We start from the raw sequence: 24487 nt of genomic DNA on the forward strand, positions 1-24487 counted from the left end.
CTCACCCGAACCGAACCCTCACCCTAACACTCACCCTCATCCTAAACTTCACCCGAACCCTAACCCTCACCCTAACACTAAAACTAAACTTCACCCTCACCCTAACCCTCTCCCTAAAACTTAACATCACCCTAACCCTAACCCTAAACCTCACCCTCAGCCTAAACCTAACCGTAACCCTAATCCTAAACCTAACCCCCACCCTCACCCTCACCCTCACCGTCACCCTAAGCGTAACCCTTAACCTAACCCTCACCCTATCACACACCCTAACCCTCACGAAAAACCTAACCCTCATTCTCAACCTATCCCTCACCCTAACCCTAACCATAACGCTCACCTTCAACCTAACCCTAACCCTAACGCTCACCATTACCCTAACCCTCACCTAAAACCTTACCCACACCCGCACCCTAAACCTCAGTCTCACCCTCACCCATACCCTCACCCTAACCCTCACCCTCACTCTAAACATCACCCTAAGCCTAACCCTCACCCTTACCCTAACTCTCACCCTTACCCTCACCCTCAGCCTAACCCTAAACCTAACCCTAATCCTAACCCAAACCCTCACCCTCACCCTAACCTTAACCCTAACCCTAATCCAAATCCTAACCCTCAGACTCACCCTAACCCTAACACTAACCCTCACCTTAACACTAAACCTCAACTTCTCCCTCAGCTGACCAGTATCCGTAACCCTAATCCTAACCCTCACACTCACCCTCACCCTAACCTAACCTAATCCTCACCCTAACCCTAACCCTAACTCTCATCCTCACCCTCACCCTAACCCTAATACTACCCCTCACCAAAACCCTAACTCTCACCCTCACCCTCACCCTAACACTCATCCTCACCCTAACCCCAAACCTCACCCTAATCCTCACACTCACCCTTACCCTATCCCTCAGTCTAACCTTAACCTTAACCCTAATCCTAACCCTCACACTCATCCCTTATCCTCAGCCTAACACTCACCCTCATACTCACCCTCAATCTAAACCTTAACCTCACTGTAACCCTCACCCGAACCCTGAGCTTAACCATAACCCTAATCCTAACCCTAGCCCTCAACCTCACCCTCAACCTAAACCTAACTCTAACCCTAGGCCTCACCCTAACCCAAACTCTCACCCTAACCCTACCCCTAACCCTAACCCTAAACCTCACCCAAACCCTAAGCCTAACCTCACCTTCAGCCTCACCCTCACCGTAAAGGTAACCCTAACCCTAATCGTAAAAATAACCCTAAAGCTATCCCTAATCCTAACCCTGAAGCTCACCCTCAACATAAACCTAAACCTAAACCTAACCTTAACGCTAATCCTCAATGTAATCCTAACCCTAAACCTCAGCCTAACCCTAAACCTAACCCTAAACCTCATCCTAACCCTAACCCTAACCAAAACCTCACCCTTATCGTAATCCTTACCCTCACCCTCAACCACAACGTAACCGTAACTCTAACCCTAACCCTAAACCTAAACCTCACCTGAACCCTCACCCTCAACCTAACCCTAACCCAAAACATAACCCTCAACCTAACCCTCACCCTAACCCTAAAGCTAACCCTACCCCTCACAGTAACCCTATCCCTAACGCTACCCCTCACCCTAACCCTCACCCTAACCCTTAGCCTCACCCTAACCCTCACCCTAAGCCTTAGCCTTGCTCCAACCTTCACCCTAACCCTAACACTATCATTAACTCTCACCCTAAATCTCACACTAACCCTCACCCTAACCATCAACCTAATCCTAAACCTAACCCTAACCCTCACATTAAGCCTAACCCTCACCCTAACCCTAAGCCTAGCCCTCATACTAACAGTCTTCCTAAACCTAAACCTAACCCTCATCCTAACCCGAACCCTAAGCCTCACCTGCATCCTATCCCTCACCCTAACCCTAACCCTCACCCTAAATATCACCCTAACCCTAACCCTCACGCTAACCTTAAGCCTAACCCTCACCCTAACCCTAGCCCTCACCCTCACCCTCACCCTCAGCTTAACACTAAACCTAACCCTATTCTAAACTGTAACCCTCACCCTCACCCTAACCCTAACCCTCATCCTCACCCTCAGCCTAAGAGTATCCCTACCCCTAATCCTAAACCTCACACTAAACCTCACCCTAACCCTAACCCTAACACTCACGCTAACCCTAATACTAACCCTCACCCTCACCCTAACCCTCACCCTCACCCTAAACATCACCCTAAACCTAAACGTCACACTAACCTTAGACCTCATCCTCACCCTCACCCTCAGCGTAGCACTAAACCTAACCCTAATCATAACCCTAACCCTCACCCTCACAGTAAACCTAACCCTCACCCTAACCCTCACCCTAACCATAATCTTCACCTTCTCCCTCAGCCTAACAATATTCCTAACCCTAATCCTAACCCTCACACTCACCGTCACCCTAACCTAACCCTAACCTTCACCCTATCCCTAATGCTAACCCTCACCCTCACCCTCACCCTCACCCTAACCCTAAACCTCAACTTCACCCTCACTCTAACCCTCAGCCTAACCCTATCCCTAAACCTAACCCTCACCCTCACCTTTACCCTCACCCTAACCCTCAGCCTAACCCTATCCCTAAACCTAACCCTCACCCTAACCCTAACCCTAACACTCACACTCACAATAACCTTAAAACCCTAACCCTCAACCTAAAACTCACCCTAACACTCATGATAACCCTAAACCTCACTCTCACCCTAAACTTCAACCTAATGCTTATCCTCACCCTAACCCTCACCTTAAACTTAACCCTAACCCTCATCCTATCCCTCATCCTAATTTTAAACCTAACCATCACCCTAAACCTAATTCTAACTCTAAACCTCACCCTCACCCTCACCCTCAGCTTAACCCTAACCCTAACCCTAATCCTAACACTCACCCTCACCCCTCACCCTCAGCCTAAACCTCACCCTCACACTAACCCTTAACCTAACCCTTACCCTCACCCTAACCCTCACCCTCACCCTCAGCATAACCCTAACCCTAATCCTAAACCTAACCCACATTCTCAACCTCACACTAAACCTAACCCTAACCCTAAGACTCACCATCACTCTCACCCTAACCCTCACCCTAACCCTTACCCTTAACCTAACCCTAACTCTAACCCTCACACTAAAACTTACCCTCACCCTAACACCTAACCCTACCCCTCATCCTACCCCTCACCCTAACCCTAACCATGAACCTAAACCTCACCCTTACCCTAGCCCTCACCCTAACACTAATCCTAAAACTCACCCTCACACTAATCTTAACCCTAACCCTAACCCTCATCCTAATTTTAATCCTAACCCTCAACCTAACCCTAACTCTAATTCTAAACCTGACCCTCACCCTCACCCTCACCATCAGCTTAACCCTAACCCTAACCCAAATCCTAACCCTCACCCTCAGCCTAACCCTCACCCTTACACGAACCCTCACCCTAAACCTTACCCTCAACCTAACCCTCACACTCACCCTCAGCATAAACCTAACCCTAATCCTAACCCTAACCCGCAACCTAAACCTAACCCTAACCCTGACCCTAACACTAACCCTAACCTTAACCCTCACCCTCAACCTAACCCTCACCCTAACTCTTAACATCACTCTAATGTGAACCTAACCCTACCCCTCAACCTCACCCTAAACTTCACCCTAACCCTAACCCTCACCCTAACTCTTACCTCACTCTAAACCTCACTCTAACCCTAACCCTCACCCTCACCCTCACCGTAACCGTATGTCTAACCCTAACCTTAACAATAAGCCTAAACCTAACACTAACACTAACCCTAACCCTAACTGTCACCCTCACAGTAACATTAACCCTAACCCAAACCCTCAACCTAACCCTTCACCTAACCCTAACCCTAAAGCTCACCCAAACCCTAAGCCTAACCTCACCTTCAGCCTCACCCTCACCGTAAAGGTAAACCTAAACCATATCCCTAAACTTTTCCCTAACCCTAAAACTAACCCTCACACTCATCCGCACCCTCACTATAACCGTAACCCTAAACCTAACACTCAAAATAACCATAACCCTTAACCTAATCCTTATCCTCACCCTCATCCTAACCCTAACCCTAACCCTCACCATAACCGTAAACCTTACCCAACCCTAACCCTCACCCTAACCCTAACCCTATACTTAACCCTAAACCTCACCATAACCCTAATGCTACCACTAACCCTCAAGCTCACCCTAGCCCTCACCCTAACGCTAATCCTAACCCTAAGCCTAACCCTCATCCTAAACCTAACCCTCACCCTAACGCTAACACTCACCTTCACCCTCAGCCTAATCCTAAGCCTAACCATAACCCTAACCCTAACCCTAACCCTCACACTCACACTCACCCTAACCCTAATCCTAACCTTAACCCTAACCCTCACCCTGACCGTAACCCTAACCCTAACCCAAACCCTCACCCTAACACTAACCCTAAACCTAAACCTAAACCTCACCCAAACCCTAAACCTAACCTCACCCTCAGCCTCACCCTCACCGTAAAGTTAACCCTAACCCTAACCGTAACAATAACGCTAAACCTAAACCTAATCCTAACCCTCACTCTCACCCTCACCCTAACTCTCACCCTCACCATAACCCTAACCCAAACCCTAACGCGAACCCTCACTCTAAACCTAACCCTTAACCTCACCATCAGCCTCACCCTCACCATAAAGGTAAGCCTAACCCTAACAATAAAAATGACCCTAAACCTAACCCTCACCCTCACCCTAGCCCTCACCCTAACACTAATTCTAAAACTCACCCTCACACTAAGCTTCACCCTAACCCTAACCCTCATCCTAATTTTAACCCTAACCCTCACACTAACCCTAACTCTAATTCTGAACCTGACCCTCACCCTCAGCCTAACCCTCACCCTCACACTAACACTCATCCTCACCCTCAGCATAAACCTAACCCTAATCCTAACCCTAAACCTCAACCTAACCCTTACCCTAACCCTCACCCTAACACTAACCCTAACCTTAACCCTCACCCTCATGCTAGCCCTCACCCTAACTCTTAACCTCACCCTAACCCTAACCCTCACCCTAACTCTTACCTCACTCTAAACCTCACTCTAACCCTAAACCTAACCCTCACCCTCACCGTAACCGTAAGTCTAACCGTAACCTTAACAATAAACCTAACCCTAACCCTAACACTAACACTAGCCCTAACTGTCACCCTCACAGTAACATTAACCCTAACCCAAACCCTCAACCTAACCCTACCCCTAACCATAACCCTAAAGCTCACCCAAACCCTAAGCCTAACCTCACCTTCAGCCTCACCCTCACCGTAAAGGTAACCCAAACCCTAACAATAAACCTAAAGCTAACCCTAATCCTAACCCTCATGCTCACCCTCAACATAACCCTAACCCTAACCCTAACCCTCACTGTAACCCTAACCGTAAACCTCACCCTAACCCTAACCCTAACCCTAAACTTCACCCTAACTCTAACCCTAAACCTCACCCTCAAACTCACAGTAATCGTAACTCTAACCCTCACCCTAACCCTAAACCTCACCTTAACCCTCACCCTCACCCTAACCGTAACCCAAACCCTAACCCTCACCCTCACCCTAACCCTAACCCTAACCCTCAACGTCACTGTAACCCTAACCCTAAACCTCACCTTCATCCTAACCATAACCCTCACCCTCAGCCTCAACTTCAGCCTAATACTAAGCCTAACCCTAACCCTCAAACTCACACTCAACCAAGCCCTAATCCTAACCCTAATCCTAACCCTAATCCTCACCCTAATCCTCACCCGAACCATAATCCTAACACTAACCCTAACCCCAACCCTCATCCTAACCCTCACCCTAACCCTATATCTCACCCTAAACCTCACCCTCACTCTAACCCTAACCCTAAACATCTCCCTAAACTTAGCCTAACAATCACCCTCAGACTCACCCTCACCGTAACCCTAACTCTAACCCTAACAATAACCCTAACCCTAACCTTAACCCTAAACCAAACCCTCTTCCTTACCGTAACCCTAACCCTAACCCTAACCCAAACCCTCACCCTAACCCTAACCTTAACCGTAACCCTAACCCTCACCCTCACCCTAAAACTAACCTCCATCCTAACTCTCAACCTAACCCTAACCCTAAACCTAAACCTAACCTTAAACCTCAACCTCAAACTAACCCTAACGCAAACCCTAACCCTCAACCTAACCGTCACCCTAAACCTAACCCTCACTCTCAACCTCACTCAAACCCTCAACCTTACCCTACAATCACGCTCATCCTTACCCTCACCCTCAGCCTAACCCTAACCATAATTTAACCCTAACCCTCATGCTCACCCTCATACTAAACCTGCCCTTAACCCTTATCTTCTCCCCAACGCTAACATCCACCCTAAACCTAACTCTCACCCTCAACCTAACCCTAAGCCTATCCCTAAACCTCACACTAAACCTAACCCTAACCCTCATCCTCACCTAGCCCTCACCCTATATCTGATCCCAACCTTAACCCTCATCCTAAACCTCACCATAACCCTAACCCTAACCCTCAACCTAACCTTAACTCTAACGCTAACCATCACCCACACACTAACCCTAACCCTGAGTCTAACCCTAAACCTCAACCTAACCCTAACCCTCATCCTCACCTCACACTCACCGTAACCCTAACCCTAAACCTCAACCTCCCCCACCCCCTAACCCTAACCCAAACCCTTAACCGAACCCGAACCCACACCCTCATCCTCACCATCGCCCTCAGTCTAAACCTAACCCTAATTTAACCCTAACCCTCAACCTCAACCTAACCCTGCCTCTAACCCTTACTCTCACAACATCCTTATCCTCCACCCTAAACCTAACCCTCATCCTAACCCTTACCCTAACCCTCACTCTAAACCTAACTCTCACCCTAACCTTAACCCTACCCCTCACCATATCCCTCACCCTAACCCTAACCCAAAACCTAACCCTCACCCTCAACCTACCCCTCACCCTAACCCTAATCCTAACACTCACCCTCACACTAATCTTAACCCTAACTCCAAACCTAAACCTAAATCTAAACTTCCCCCTAAACCTCAACATAACCCTAACGCTAACCCTTACCCTAACTTTAACAGTAATCTAAACCCTCACCCTCACCCTAACCCTCACCCTAACCCTTAACCTCACCCTAACGTTAACCCTAACCCTCAACCTCACCCTAAACCTCATCCTAACCTTAAACCTAACCCTCACCCTAACTCTTACCTCACCATAAACCTCACCCTAACACTAACCCTAACCCTAAACCTTACCTTAACCCTCATCCTCACCCTAAACATCACCCTAAGCCTAACCCTCACCGTTACCCTAAACCTCAACCTCACCCTCACCCTCAGCCTAACCCTAATCCTAACACTCACGCTCACACTAACCTTAACCCAAACCCTCACCCTAACACTAACCCTAAACTTAACCCTCACCCTTACCCTAACCCTCACCCTAACCTTTAACTTCACCCTAACTTTAACCCTAACCCTAAACCTCAACCTCAAACTAAACCTCACCCTAAGCCTAACACTCACCCTAACTCTTACCTCACTCTAAACCTCACCGTAATCCTAAACCTAACCCTCACCCTCACCATCACAGTAACCGTAACTCTAACCCTAACCTTAAAAATAACCCTAACCCTAACGCTAACCCTCAGCCTCACATTAACCCTAACCCTAACCCAAACCCTCACTCTAACCCTAGCCCTGAACCAAAAACTAAACCTCAACATAACATTAATCCTAACCTCACCCTCAGCATCACCGTTACCATAAAGGTAACCCTAATCCTAACCCTAATAATAACCCTAAACCTAACCCTAATCCTAACCCTCACCCTCACCATCAGCCTAACCATAACCCTAATCCTAACCCTCACTGTAACCCTAATCCTAAACCTCACCCTAACCCTAACCCTAACCCTAAACCTCACTCTTAAACTAACCCTAAACCTCACCCTCAACCTCCCTGTAACTGTAACTGTAACTCTAAGTCTAACTCTAACAATAACCCTAACCCGAACCCTAACCCTAACCTCACCTTAACCCTTAACCTCACCCTAACCCTCACCCTCACCCTCAGTGTAACCCTAACCCTAATCCTAACCCTAACCCTCAACCTCACCCTCACCCTAAACCTAACCTTAACCCTAAGCCTCACCCTCACTCTGACCCTCACCCTCACCCTAATCCTTACCCTCAACTTAACCCTAACCCTAACCCTAACCCTCACACAAAAACTTACCCTCACACTAACACTAACACTACCCCTCAACCTAATCATAAACCTAACCCTAACCCTAACCCTCACCCTCAACCTCACTGTAACTCTAACTCTAACACTAATCCTAACAATAACCCTAACCCTAACCCTAACTCTCAACCTCACGCTCAACCTATACCTCACCCTAACCCTAATCCTAACACTCACCCTCACACTAACCTTAACACTAACCCTAGCCCTAACCCTAACCCTAAACTTAACCCTAACCTTCCCCCAATCCTCAACCTAAACCTAAACCTAACCCTCACCCTAACACTAACCCTAAACTTAAACCTCTCCCTTACCTTAACCCTCAACCCCAACACTTACCCTCACCCTTTATGTTAACTCTAACCACAACCCTCAACCTCACCCTAAACCTTACCCTAACCCTAACCCTCACCCTAACTCTTACCTCACCCTAAACCTCACCCTAAACCTAACCCTAAACCTCACCCTCACCCTCACCATTACCGTAACTCTTAACCTACCCCTAACAATAACCATAACCCTAACCCTAAACCTAACCCTCACTGTAACCCTAACACAAAACCTCACCCTAACCCTAACACTAACCCTAAACCTCACCCTAACCCTAACCCTAACCCTAAACCTCACCCTATCCCTAACCCTAATCCACAACTTCAACCTCACTGTAACCGTAAATCTAACCCTAACCCTAACAATAACCCTATCCCTAACCCTAACAGAAACCCTCACTGTAACCCTAAACCTAAACCTCATCTTAACCCTAACCATAACCTTAACCCTAACCCTCACCCTAACCCTCAACCTCATCCTCAGCCTCGCCCTCACCTTAAAGGTAACCCTAACCCTAACCCTAAAATAACCTTAAACATAACCCTAATCCTAACCCTCACCCTCACCCTAAACCTAACCCTCACTGTCATTGTAACCCTAAGCCTAAACCTCACCCTCACACTACCCTTAACCCTCACTTTCAACATCAACCTCAGCCTACCACTAAGCCTAAACTTAACCCTAACCCTAACCCTCAAACTCACCCTCACGCTAGCCCTAATCCTAACCCTAACCCTAACCCTAACCCTCACCCTAACCATCACCCTAACCGTCACCTTAACCCTAACCCTAACACTAGCCTTAACCGTAACCCTTACCTTAACCCTCACCCTAAACCTATCTCTAAAACTAAACTTCACCCTCATCCTAACCCTAACACTAACCTTAAATATCTTCCTAACTCTTAGCCTAAAACTCAACCTCACCCTTACCCTCACTGTAACCCTAACCCTAACCCTAACAATAACCCTATCTCTAACCCTAACACTCACCCTAACCCTCCCCCTAACCCTTAGCCTCACACTAACCCTCACCCTAAGCCTTAGCCTTGCCCTCACCCTCACCCTAAATCTAACACTATCACTAACCCTCACCCTAACCCTCACCCTCACCCTCACCCTAACCATCATCCTAACCATAAACCTAACCCTAACCCTCACACTAAGGCTAACCCTCACCCTAACCCTAACCCTAACCCTAGCCCTCATCCTAACCCTCACCCAAAGCCGAAACCTAACCCTCAACCTAACCCTAACCCTAAACATTGACCTCACCCGCACAATAACCCTTACCCTAACCCTTACCCTCACCCAAAACATCACCCTGACACTAACCCTCATCCTCACCTTAAGCCAAACCCTAAACCTAACCCTAGCCCTCATCCTCACACTCACCCTCAGCTTAACACTAACCCTAACCTTAACCCTCACCGTAATCCTCGTTCTCACCCTCACCCTAACCCTAACGCGAACCCTCACACTAACCCTAACCCTCACCCTCACCTTCAGCCTAAGAGTATCCCTAAACCTAATCCTAACCCTCACCCTCAGCCTAATCGTAACCCTAACCCTAACCCTAACTCTCCCGATATACCTAACACTAAGATTAAGGCTAAACCTAACCCTCACTATCACCCTAACTCTCACCCTCACCTTCAGTCTAACAGTATCCCTAAACCTAATCCTAACCCTCACAATCACCCTCACACCTCACCCTCAGCCTAATACTCACACTCACACTAACCCTCACCCTAACCCTTACCTTCACCCTAACCCTCACCCTCACCCTCACCATAACCCTAACCCTAATCCTAACCCTAACCCTTAACCACACCGTCACCCTAAACCAAACCCTAAACCTAAGCCTCACCCTCACACTCACGCTCACCCTCACCCTCACCCTCATCCTAACCCTCACCCTAACACTCACAATCACCCTAACACTCACAATCAACCTAACCCAAAACCTAACCCTCACTCTAAAACTCACCCTAACGCTCATGATAACCCTAACCTTCACTCTCACCCTAAACCTCACCCTAATGCTTATCCTCACCCTATCCCTCACCCTAACCCTAACCCTATCTGTCATCCTAACCCTCATCCTAACCTTAACCCTAACCCCAACACTAACCCTAAACCTCATACTCACCCTCATCCTCACCCTCAGTTTAACCCTAACACTAACCCTAACCCTGATCCTAACCCTCACCCTCACCCCTCACCCTCAGCCTAACCATCACCCTCACACTACTCCTCACCCTAACCCTTACCCTCACCCAAAACCTCACCCTCACCCTCAGCTTAACCCTAAACCTAATCCTAAACCTAACCCTCATCCTCACCCTCACACTAAACCTAATCCTAACCCTAAGCCTCACCCTCACTGTCACCCTAAACCTCACCTTAACCCTTACCCACAACCTAACCCTAACCCTAAGCCTCACAATAAAACTTACACTTACCCTAACCCTAAAAATACCCCTCACACTCACCCTCATCCTAACGCTTAACCTTACCCTAATGTTAACCTTAACCCTAACCCTCAACCTCACTCTAAAACTCATCCTAACCCTAATCCTCGCCCTAACTCTTACCTCACCCTAAACATCACCCTATCCCTAACCCTAACCCTAAACCTCACCTTATACCTCACCCTCACCCTAACCATAACCCTGGACCTAATCCTCAACCTAACCCTAAATGTAACCCTAACCCTCACAATAACCCTAAACCTCACCCTAACCTAAACCTACCCCTCACCCTAAGCCTCATCCTAACCCTACCCAAAACCCTAACAATAACCCTAACCCTAAACTTCACCCTAAAGCTAACACTAACCCTCACACTCATCCACAACGTCAACGTGACCGTAACCATATCAATAACCCAAACAATAACCATAACCCTTAACCTAATCCTAACCCTCACCCTCACCCTAACTCTAACTCTAACCCTAACACTCATACTAACCGTAATCCTCACCATAACCTTAACACTATACTTAACCCTAAACCTCAACCTAACCCTCACCCTCACCCTAGCCCTCACCCTAACCCTAATCGTAACCCTAACCCTCACCCTAACCCTAACCCTCACCTTCACCAAACCCTCAGCCTAACCCTATGCCTAAGCATAACCCTAACCCTAACCCGCACACTCACACTCACCCTAAAACTAATCCTAACTGTAACCCTAACCCTAAACCTCACCCTAACCCTAACCCTAACCCTCACCCTCACCTTCACCGTAACCATAACTTTAACCCTAACCCTAACAATAACCCTAAACCTAACACTAACCTTAACCCTAACCCTCACCCTCACCCTAGCCTTCACCCTAACCCTAACCCTAACCCTAACCCTCACCGTCAACCTAACCGTAACCTTAACTCTAACCCTAACCCTAAGAATAACATTAACTCTAACCCTAACTCTAACACAAACCCTAACCCTCACTCGCAACAAAACACTAACCCTAACTCTAACACTCAACCTCACTGTAACCCTAACCCTAAACCTCACCCTGAGCCTCACCCTCACCGTAAAGGTAACCCTAACCCTAACCCTAACAATAACCCTAATCCTAACCCACACCCTCACCCTAACCCTAACCCAAACCCTAACCCTCACCATCACTGGAAACCTAACCCTAAACCTTAACCTAACCTTAACCCTAACCCTCACCCTCAACCTCAACCTCAGCCTAAAACTAATCCTAACCCTAACCCTCACCTTAACCCTCACCATAACCCTAACCCTAACACTAACCCTAAACCTAACCAAAACAATAACCGTAATCCTAACGCTAACCCAAACCCTCACCCTAACCCTAACCCTAACACTCACCCTCACCCTAGCCTTCACCCTAACCCTAATCCTAACCCTAACCCTTACCCTAACAATCACCCTAACCCTAAACCTAACACTCACCCTAAATCTCAGCCTCACCCTCACCCTCACCCTAGGCCTAATCCTAAGCCTAAGCCTAACCCAAACCCTAACCCTCACACTCACCATCATCCTCACCCTCACCCTCAGCCTAACCCTAACCGTAACCCTAACCCTAACCCTAACTCTCACCATAAACCTCACACTAAGACTAAGGCTAACCTTAACCCTCACTATCACCTTAACCCTCACCCTTTTTCTAACCCTCACCTTAACCCTAACCCTAACAGTCACACTAAACCTAACCCTCACCGTAACCCTAACCCTACCCCTCAGCCTAACCCTCACCCTAACCCTTAGCTTCACCCTAACCCTCATCCTAAGCCTTAGCCTTGCCCTCACCCTCAACCTAATCTTAAGCCTATCACTAACCCTCATGCTAACCCTCACCCTAACCCTCACCTTAACCATCCACTTAACCATCACCCTAACCCTAAACCTAACCCTAACACTCACACAAAGCCTAACCCTCACCCTAGCCCCAAACCTAGCCCTCTTCCTAACCCTCATCCTAACCCTAAACCTAACCCTCAACCTAACCTTAACCCTAAACCTCACGCTCACCCTAACCCTCACCCTAAAGTCACCCTCACAATAAACATCACCCTAACACTAACCCTCACCGTAACCTTAAGCCTAATCCACACCCTAACCCTAGCCCTCATCCTCACCGTCACCCTCAGCTAAACACTGACCGTAACCCTAATCCTAACCTTAACCCTCGCCCTCACCCTCACGCTAACCCTAACCCTAACCCTCACCATAACCATAACCCTCACAATCACACTCAGCCTAACAGTATCCCTAACCTTAATCCTAACCGTCACCCTCACCCTCACCCTAACCCTAATCCTAACCCTCACCCTATACCTAATGCTAAACCTCAGCTTCACCCTAACCCTTACCCTCACACTAACCCTCACCCTAACTCTTACCTTCACCCTCAGCCTCAGCCTAACCCTAAACCTAACCCTAAACCTAAGCCTCACCCTCACTGTCACCCTAAACCACACCTTAACCCTTACAATCAACCTAATCCTAACCCTCACAATAAAATTTACCCTCACCCTAACCCTAACAATACCCCTCACCATACCACTCACCCTAACCCTAATCCTAACCCTAACCATCACCCTCACCCTAGCCCTCACCCTAACCCTATTCCTAACATTCAACTTCACACTAACTATAACCCTAACCCTAACCATAACCCTAACCGTCAACAGAACCCTAACCCTACCCCTCACCCTAAGCCTCATCCTAACCTTAACCATAACCTTAACCCTAAACCTCACCCTAACCCTAAACCTAAACCTCACCCTCACTGTAACCCTAAACCTAATCCTCACCCTAAGCCTAACCCTAAATCTCACCGTAACCCTAACCCTAAATCTCACCCTAACCCTAACCCTAAACCTCACTCTCAACCTCCCCGTAACCGTAACTCTAAACCTAACACTAACAATAACCCTAACCCTAACCCGAAACCTAACCCAAACCCTAACCCTCACCCTCACCGCAACCCTAACCCTAACCCTAACCCTCACTCTCACTGTAAACCTAAACCTAAACCTCACCCTCACCCTAAACCTAACCCTCACACTCACCCTCAACCTCAGCCTAACACTAAGCCTAACCCTAACCCTAACCCTCAAACTCACTGTCACCCTAGTCCTAATCCTAACCTTAAACTTTACCCTAACCCTATACCTCACCGTAACCCTCACCCTAACTCTAACACTAACACTAACCCTAACCCTAACCCTCACCCTAACACTATCTCTAACCTTAAACCTCACCCTCACCCTAACACTAACCCTAACCCTAACCCTAAACCTCTCCCTATGCCTTAGCCTAACAATCACCCTCACCCTCACAATCACCGTAACCAAAACCATAACCCTAACAATAACCCTAACTCTAACCCTAACCCTAACCCTCTCCCTCATCGTAACCCTATCCCTAACCCAAACCCTCACCCTCACCCTAACACTCACCCTATCCCTAAACCTCACACTCACCCTAAATCTAACCCTCACACTCTCCCTCACCCTCCACCTAACCCTAACCCTAATCCTAATGCTAACCATCACCTTCACACTCAACCTAACCCTATGCCTAACCTTAACCCTCACCCTAACACTAATACTAACGTAAATCTAAACCTACTCTTAACCCTCACACTAACCGTAAACCTCACGCTAACTCTAACCCTACCCCTCACCCTACCCCTCTTCCTAATCCTAACCCTAACCCTAACCTTAACAATAACCCTAACCCTAAAACTCACCCTAACCCTAACCCTAAACCTCACCCTCACTCTCACCATCATCATAGCAGTAACCGTAACCATAACTCTAACCCTAAAAATTACCCTATACCTAACCCTAATCCTAAACCTCACCCTCACCCTAAACCTAACCCAAACCCTCACCCTAACCCTAACCCTCATCCTAACCGTAACCCGAAACCTAACACTACCCCTCACCCTCACCCTAACCCTAAACCTCACCCTAACCCTAACATTAACCCTCACCCTGAACCTAGCCCTCACCCTAAAGTAATCGTAACCCTAAACCTCACTCTAACCCTAACCCTAACCCTAACCCTAAATCTCACCCTAACGCTAATCCTAACCCTAACCCTCACCCTAACCCTCACCCTAACCGTGACCCTAATAATTACCCTCACGCTAGCCCTCACCCTAACCCTAAACCTAATCCTAACCCTCACCCTCACCCTAACCCTAACCCTCAACCTAACCCTAACCCTAACCCTCAACCTCATCCTAAACCTAACCTTAACCGTAAACCTAACCCTCATGCTAACCCTCACACTAACCCTGAGGCTACCCCTAACCCTCACTCTCATCCTAACCCTCACCCTAAACGTTACCCTCACCCTAACCCTAACCCTAACCCTCACACTATACCTAACCTTCACCCTAACCCTAACCCTACCCCTCACCCTAATCCTCACCCTAACACTAACCCTAAGCCTCTCCCTAAACCTCATCCTAACCCTAAACCTCACCCTAACCCTAACCCAAAACCTAACCCTAACCCTAACCCTCACGCTAACCCTCACCATAACACTCACGATAACACTAACACTCACTCTCACCCTAACACTCACCCTAACCTTAACCCTAACCCTAACCCTCACCCTAACCCTAACCCTCACCCTAACACTCATCCTAATCCTAAACCTAACCCTAACCCTAACACTCACCCTTACCCTCACACTCACCCTAAGGCTAACCCTAATCCTCACTCTCACCCTAACCCTCACCCTCACCATAACACTAACATTAACCCTAACCCTAACCATCACACTAAACCTAAACCTCACCCTCACGCTAAACCTCCCCTCACTGTAAACCTCACCCTAACCCTTAGCCTCACCCTAACCCACACCCTAACCCTCATCCTAACACTAAACCAAAACCTAATCCTCAACCTAATGCTCACCCTAACCGTAACCCTAACTTTAACCCTCACACTAACCATCACTCTAACCCTAAATCTAACCCTAACACTCACACTAACCCTAAACCTCACCCTAACCCTATCGCTACACCTCATTCTAACCCTCATCCTAAACCTAACCCTAACCCTCACCCTAACCCTAACCCTAACCCTCACCCTAAACCTAACCCTATGCCTCACCCTAACCCTAAACCTCACCCTCACCCTGGCCCTCACACTACCCCTAAACCTAATATTCACCCTCACTCTACCCTTACCCTCACCCTAACCCTACCCCTAACCCTTACCCTAAACCTCACACTAAACCTAACCCTCACCATAACCCTAAACCTACCCCTCACCCTAACCCTCACCTTAACCCTAACCCTTACCCTCACCCTCACGTTAGCCCTCACCCAACCCCTAATCCTAACACTTACCCTCACCCTAACCCTAACACTCACCCTCACCCTATCCCTCACCCTAACTCATATCCTCACCCTAACCCTAACCCTAACCCTGACCGTAACTCTCACACTACCCCTAACGCTAACCGGAACCCTCAATATAAACTTAAACCTACCCCTAACCCTAACACTAACGCTGACCCTAACCCTCACAGTAACCCTAACCCTAACCCTCACCCTAAAACTAACACTCAACTTAAGCCTCACCCTATCATTATGCCTACCGCTAACCCTCACACAAACCCTAACCCTCACCCTAATTCTAACCCTACCCTCACCCTAACCCAAACCCTAACCCTAACCCTAACTATCACCCTCAGCCTAACCCTAACGCTCACCCACACCGTAGCCCTCACTGTCACCTTAACACTCACATTCAACCTAACACTCACCCTCACCCTAAATATCAACCTAACCCTAATCCTAACCCTCAACCTCACCCTCAGGTTATCCCTAACCATAACCCTCACACTCAACCTCACCCTCACCCTCACCCTACCCTAACCTCAACCTCACCCTAGCCCTAACCCAAGCCCTCAACGTAACCCTCACACTAACACTCATGATAATCCTAAAACTCATTCTCACCCTAAACCTCATTATAACCCTTACCATCACCCTAAACTTTAGCCTTACCCTAACCCTCACCGTAACCCTAACCTTAACCCTAAACCTCACCCTTACCCTCACCTTAACCCTCACCCTAACCCTAACACTAACCCTCACCCTCATCCTAAACCTAACCCTAACCCTAACCCTAACCCTCACCCTCACCCTAACCCTAACCCTAACGCTCACACTAAACCTAACCCTCAACCTAACCCTAAAACTACCCCTCACACTTACCCTAACCCTAACCCTAAACATCACCCTAGTCTTCACCCTAACCCTAATCCTAACACTCACCCTCAACCTAACCCTAAACCTCACCCTAACCCTAAACCACAACCATACCCTAATCCTCAACCTAACAATAACCCTCACCATAACCCTTACCCTAAACCTAACCCTAAACCTCAAGCTAACCCTCAAGCTAACAATAACCCTAACCCTAGCCCTCACCCTCACCCTAAACTTCACCCTCAAACGTACCCTCAACCTAACCTTCACCCTAACCCTAAACGTAACCCTAACCCTCACCCTCACCATCACCCTCAACCTAAACCTAAACCTAACCCTAATCCTAACACTAACCATAACCCTCACCCTCACCCTCACCATAACCATAACCCTAACCCTCACCCTAATGCTAATCCTCACCCTCACCTTCACCCTCAGCCTAACCAAAACCCTAACACTAACACTAACCGTAAACCTCACCCTCACCCTAACACTAATCATAACACTCACCCTCACCCTAACCCTCACACTAATCCTTACCCTCACCCTAACCCTAGCCCTAAACTTCAATCTAAACCTAACCCTAACCCTACCCCTCACCCTAACCCTAACCCTAATCCTAACCTTCTCCCTAAACCTAACCCTAACCTTCACCCTCACCATAACATTCACCGTTACCCTAACACTCACCCTACCCGTAACTCTCACCCACACCTTAACCCTCACACTAACCCTAGCCCTCATCATCCTAACCCTAACCCTTACCCTAACCCTCAGCCTAACCCTAACCTTACCTAACTGAAACCCTCACCCTCACCCTTACGCTCACCCTAACCCTCACCCTCACCCTCACCCGCACCCTAACCCTAAACCTAATGCTAATTGTCACCCTCACCTTTATCCTCAGCCTAACCCTAACCATAACACTAATCCGAACCCTCACCCTCACCCTCAGCCTAACCCTAACCCTTAAACTAACCCTCACCTTAACACTTACCCTCACTATAACCCTCACCCTCAACCTCACACTCACCCTCAGCCTAACCCTAAACCTAATCCTAACCCTCACCCTCACCCTAACCCTCAACCTAAACCTAACACTAAACCTCACCCTCACCCTCACCCTCACCCTAACCCTATCCCTCACCCTCACCCTATACCTAACCCAAAACCTATCCGTCACTCTGAGCCTAAACCTCACACTAAACCTTACCCTCAACCTAGCCCTAACACTAACCCTAACCATCATGCTAAAACTAACACTCACCTTAACCCTAATCCTACACCTCACCCTAAACCTCACCCTAACCCTAACAGTAACCCTAAACCTAGCCCTCACCCTACCCCAAATCCTAACATTCTTGCTCACCCTAACCCTAAACCTCACCCTAACCCTAAACCACAACCTCACCCTAACCCTATCCCTAACCCTAAACTTAAACCTTACCCTCAGCCTCATGCTCACCCTAAGCCTCACCCTCACACTCACCCTAACCTTAAACCTAACACTATCCCCCAAGCTAACCTTAATCCTAACCCTAATCCTAACACTAACCCTCAACCACACCCTCATCGTCACCCTAACCCTAACTCTTACCCAAACACTAACCCTCACCCTAACCCTAATCCTAACCCTCACCCTCACCCTAAACCTCATCCTAACCCTAAACCTCACCCTAACCCTTACCCTCCAGCTTACCTGCACCCTAAACATAACCCGAAAACTAACCCTAACACTAACCCTCATGCTAACCCTCACCCTAACACTCACGATAACGCTAACAATCACTCTCACCCTAACCCTAACCCTAACCCTCAACCTAACACTCACCCTCATCCTAAAACTAACCCTAACCCTAACACTCACCCTTATCCTCACACTCACCCTAAGGCTAACCCTAATCCTCACTCTCACCCTATCCCTCACCCTAACCCTTACCCTCACCATAACACTAACACTAACCCTAACCCTAACCATCACACTAAACCTAGCCCTCACCCTCACCCTAAACATACCCTCACCATAAATCTCACTCTAACCCTTAGCCTCACCCTAACACTCACCCTAAGCCTTAGCCTCACCCTAACCCTCATCCAAACCCTAAGCCTAACCATAATCCTCAACCTAATGCTCACCCTAACCGTAACCCTAACCTTAACACTCACCCTAATCATCACCATAACCCTAAATCTTACCCTAACCCTCACACTAACCCTAATCCTCACCCTAACACTATCCCTACCCCTCATTTTAACCCTCATCCTAAACCTAACCCTAACCCTCACCCTAACCCTAAACCTAAACCTCACCCTAACCCTAACCCTACCCCTCACCCTAACACTAACCCTAACCCTCACCCTGACACTGGCCCTCACACTACCCCTAATCCTAACACTCTCCCTCACTCTAACCCTTACCCTCACCCAAACCCTAACCCTAACTCTACCCATAAACCTCACAATAAACCTATCCCTCACCCTAACCCCAAACCTAAGCCTCACCCTAACCCTAACATTAACGCTAACGCTTACCCTCACCCTCACGCTAGCCCTCACCCAACCCCTAATCCTAACAGTTACCCTCACCCTAACTCTAACCCTCACCCTCACCATAACCCTCACACTAACTATTATCCTCAACCTAACCCTACCCCTAACCCTGACCCTAATTCTCACACTAACCCTAACTCGAACCCGAACCCTAACCTTAAACTTACACCGAACCCTAACACTAACCCTGACCCTAAGCCTCACCCTAACCCTAACATTAACGCTAACGCTTACCCTCACCCTCACGCTAGCCCTCACCCAACCCCTAATCCTAACACTTACCATCACCCTAAATCTAACCCTCACCCTCACCATAACCCTCACACTATTATCCTTAACCTAACCCTACACCTAACCCTGACCCTAACTCTCACACTAACCCTATCTCGAACCCAAACCCTAACCTTAAACTTACCCCGAACCCTAACACTAACCCTGACCCTAACCCTCACAGTAAACCAAACCCTAACCCTCACACTAAACCTAACCCTACCTCTCACTCTAACCCTCACCCTAACCCTAACCCTAAACCTAACCCTCAACATAACTCTAACCGTAACCCTCACCCTCAGCGTAACCCTCACTGTCACCCTAACAGTCTCCCTAACCCTAACCCTCACCCACAACTTAACCCTCACCCTAAACATCACCCCAATTCTAACCCTCATCCTAACCCTAACCCTTACCAAACCGACACCCTCACCCTTACCCTCACTCTATCCCTAACCCTAAACAAACTACCTAACCCTTACCTACATAAACCCTCACCCTCACCCTCACCCACACCCTAACCCTCGCCCTCACGCAAGCCCTCCTCCTAACCGTAATACAAACCATAATCCTCACCCTCACCCTCACCCATCACTCTAAACCTAACCCTAACCTTCACCCTCACCCTAACCTGACCCTTAACCTCAACCTCAACCTAACCCTAATTCTAACCCTAACCCTCACACTAACCCTAACCCTCAACATAACCCTAACCCTACCCCTCTCCCTAACACTCACCCTAACCCTCTCACCCTAATCCTAAACCTAACCCCCACCCTCAACCTAACACTCACTGTCACCCTATCCTTCACCCTAAACCTAACCCTCAGCCTCACCCTAACCGTAAGCCTAACCCTAACCCTAAGCCTAACCCTCACGCTCACCCTAACCCTCACCCTAAACCTCACCCTCACCCTCACCCTAAAGCAAACCCTAAACATAAGCCTCACAGTAAACCTAACCCTCACCTAACCCTAAACCTCAACTTCATCCTAACACTAAACCTAAACCTAACACACATCCTAACCCTAACCCACAGCCTCACCCTCACCCTCAGACTAACCTTAACGCTAACTCTTACCCTCACCCTCACCTCTTATATTCACACTCACCATATCCCTAATGCTAAACCGAACACTCACCCTCACCCTAACCCTCAACCTAACCCTCACCCTCACCTTAACCCTAACCTTCACCCTCACGCTATCCCTAAACCTAACCCACAAACTAACCCTAACCCTAACCCTCACCCTATCCCTAAAAATCACCCTAACCCTAACACTAACCCTCACCGTCAACCTCACCCTAACCCAAACACTAACCTTCACCTTAACCCTCACCCTAACACTAACGCTAACCCTAAACCTCACCCTCAACCTAAACCTCACCCTAACACTTACCCTCACCCTAAATCTAACGCTAAACCTAACCCTAATCCTCACACTTACCCTAACCCTAACCCTAACCCTAACCCTCACCCTAACCCTCACCCTCACCCAACCCTAGCCCTCACCCGAAAGCTAACCCTAACCCTCACTCTCGACCACACCCTCACCCTAATCCTTACTCTCACCCTAACCCTGACCCTAACCCTCACTCTAACTCTCACCCTAACCCTAAACTTAACCCTCACCCCAACCCTCACACTAGCGCTAACCCTAACCCTAACCCTCACTGGAACGCTAAACCTAACCCTAAACCTAACACTTACACTAACCCTCACCGTCATCCTAACCGTCACCCTCACCCTAACCCTCACACACATACTTACCTTCACTCTCACCTGAACCCTCACCCTCACCCTAAACCTCAACCTCACCCTAAACTTCACACTAATACTAAACCTCACCCTCACCTTAAAACTCACCCTTACCCTCACACTCACCCTAAGCATAACCCTAAACCTAACCATAATCCTAAACCTAAGCCTCCCCATCATCCTCACTCTAACCCTAAACCTAATTCTAACCATCAGACAACCATCACCTTAACCCTAACCCAAACTCTAAACCTTAGCCTAAACCTAACTCTCATCCCATCCCTAATCCTAACCCTCACACTCAACTAACCCTAACCTTCACTGTAACCCTTACCCTCACCCTAAACCTAATGCTAACCTTAACCCTAACCCTCACCGTAACCATTATCCTGACACTAACCCTAGCCCTAACTCTAACCCTAATCCTCAAAATAACCCTACCCCTCACCATAGCCCTAACCCTACCCCTCACCCTAACCCTAACCCTCACCCTAACCCTCAACCTCACACTAATCCTCACTGGCACCCAACCCTCACCCTAAACCTAACCCTCAACCACACCTTAACTAGAACCCTCACCCGAACCCGAACCCTCACCCAAATCGAACCCTCACCCTAAACATCACCCTCACCTTAACCCTCACCCTAACACTAAGCCTAACCCTCATCCTAACCCTAACCCTCACCCTAACTCTCACCTTCAACCTAATCCTCACACTAACCCTAACCCTCACCCTAACCCTAACCCGCACCCTAACCATAACCCTCACCCAACCCTAGCCCTCACCCGAACGCTAACCCTCACCCTCAATCTCACCCTCACCCTCACCCTAACCCTTACTCTCACCCTAACCCTAACCCTAAACCTCTCTCTAATTCTCACCCTAAACCTAAAAGTAACCCTCACCCTAACCCTAAACCTAAACCTCACCCTAACGCTAACCCTAACCCTAACCCTCACGGGAATGCTAAAAGTAATGCTAAACCTAACACTTACACTAACCTTCACCGTCACCCTAACCGTCCCCAAAGTCTAACCCTCACACACACCCTTACCTTCACACTCAACTGAACACTCACCCTCACCCTAAACCTCAACCACACCCTAAACTTCACACTAACACTAAACCTCACCCTAACACTCACCCTCACCCTAAAACTCACCCTTACCCTCACCCTCACCCTAAGCTTAACCCTAAACCTAACCCTAATCCTAAACCTAAGCCTCACCATCACCCTCACCCTAACCTTAAACCTAATCCTAATCCTCAGGCTCACCCTCACCTTAACCCTAACCCTAACCCTTAACCTAACCCTAACACTAACCCTAACCCTAATCCTAACTCTCACACTCACCCTAACCCTAAACCTAAATGTAACCCTCACCCTCACCCTAAACCTAACACTAACCCTAACCATCACCCTCATCCTAACCCTCACCCTAACCATTACTCTCACACTAACCGTAACCCTAACTCTAACACTAACCCTCACAATAACCCTAACCCTCACCATAACCCTAACCCTACACCTCACCCTAACCCTCACCCTATCCCTAACCCTCACTCTAACACTAACCCTAACCCTCAACCTCACTTTAATCCTCACTGTCACCCTAACCCTCACCCTAAACCTAACCCTCACCAACACCCTAACCCATACCCTCACCCTCACCTTCACCCTCACCCAACCCTAAACATCACCATAACCTTTACCCTCACACTAACCCTAATCCTAACCCTCACCCTAACCCTCACCCATACCCTAACCCTCCCCTTCATCCTAATCCTCACCCTATCCCTAACCCTAAACAAACTACCTAACCCTTACCTACCTAAAACCTCATCCTCACCCTCACCCACACCCTAACCCTCGCCCTCACACAATCCCTCCTCCTAACCGTAATACTAACTGTAAACCTCATTCTCACCCTCACCCCTCACTCTAAACCTAACCCTAACCCTAACCCTCACCCTCACCCTAACCTGACCCTTAACCTCAACCTCAACCTAAGCCTAATTCTAACCCTAACCCTCACACTAACCCTAACCCTCAAAATAACCCTAACCCTTCCCCTCACCCTAGCATTCACCCTAACCCTAACTCTCACACTAACCCTAAACCTAACCCCCACCCTCACGCTAACACTCACTGTCACCCTATCCTTCAGCCTAAACCTAACCCTCAGCCTCACCCTAACGGTAAGCCTAACCCTAACCCAAACCCTAACCCTCACTCTCACCCTAACACTCACCCTAAAACTTACCCTCACCCTCACCCTAAAGCTAACCCTAACCATAACCCTCACACTAAACCTAACCCTAACACTCAACCTCATCCTAACCCTAACCCTAAACCAAACACACACCCTAACCTTACCCTAACCCTAAACCTGACCCTAACCCTAGTGCTCACCGTGACCCTAAACATACACCTCACACTATCCCTCACCCTAACCCTCACCCTAACCCTAAACCTCAGCCTCATCCTCACCCTCAGACTAACCTTAACGCTGTCTTACCCTCACCCT

The sequence above is a fragment of the Dipodomys merriami genome, unplaced genomic scaffold, assembly GCF_024711535.1.
Source record: "Dipodomys merriami isolate MVZ:Mamm:240054 unplaced genomic scaffold, mDipMer1.0.p SCAF_161, whole genome shotgun sequence".
NCBI classification, from domain to species: Eukaryota; Metazoa; Chordata; class Mammalia; order Rodentia; family Heteromyidae; genus Dipodomys; species Dipodomys merriami.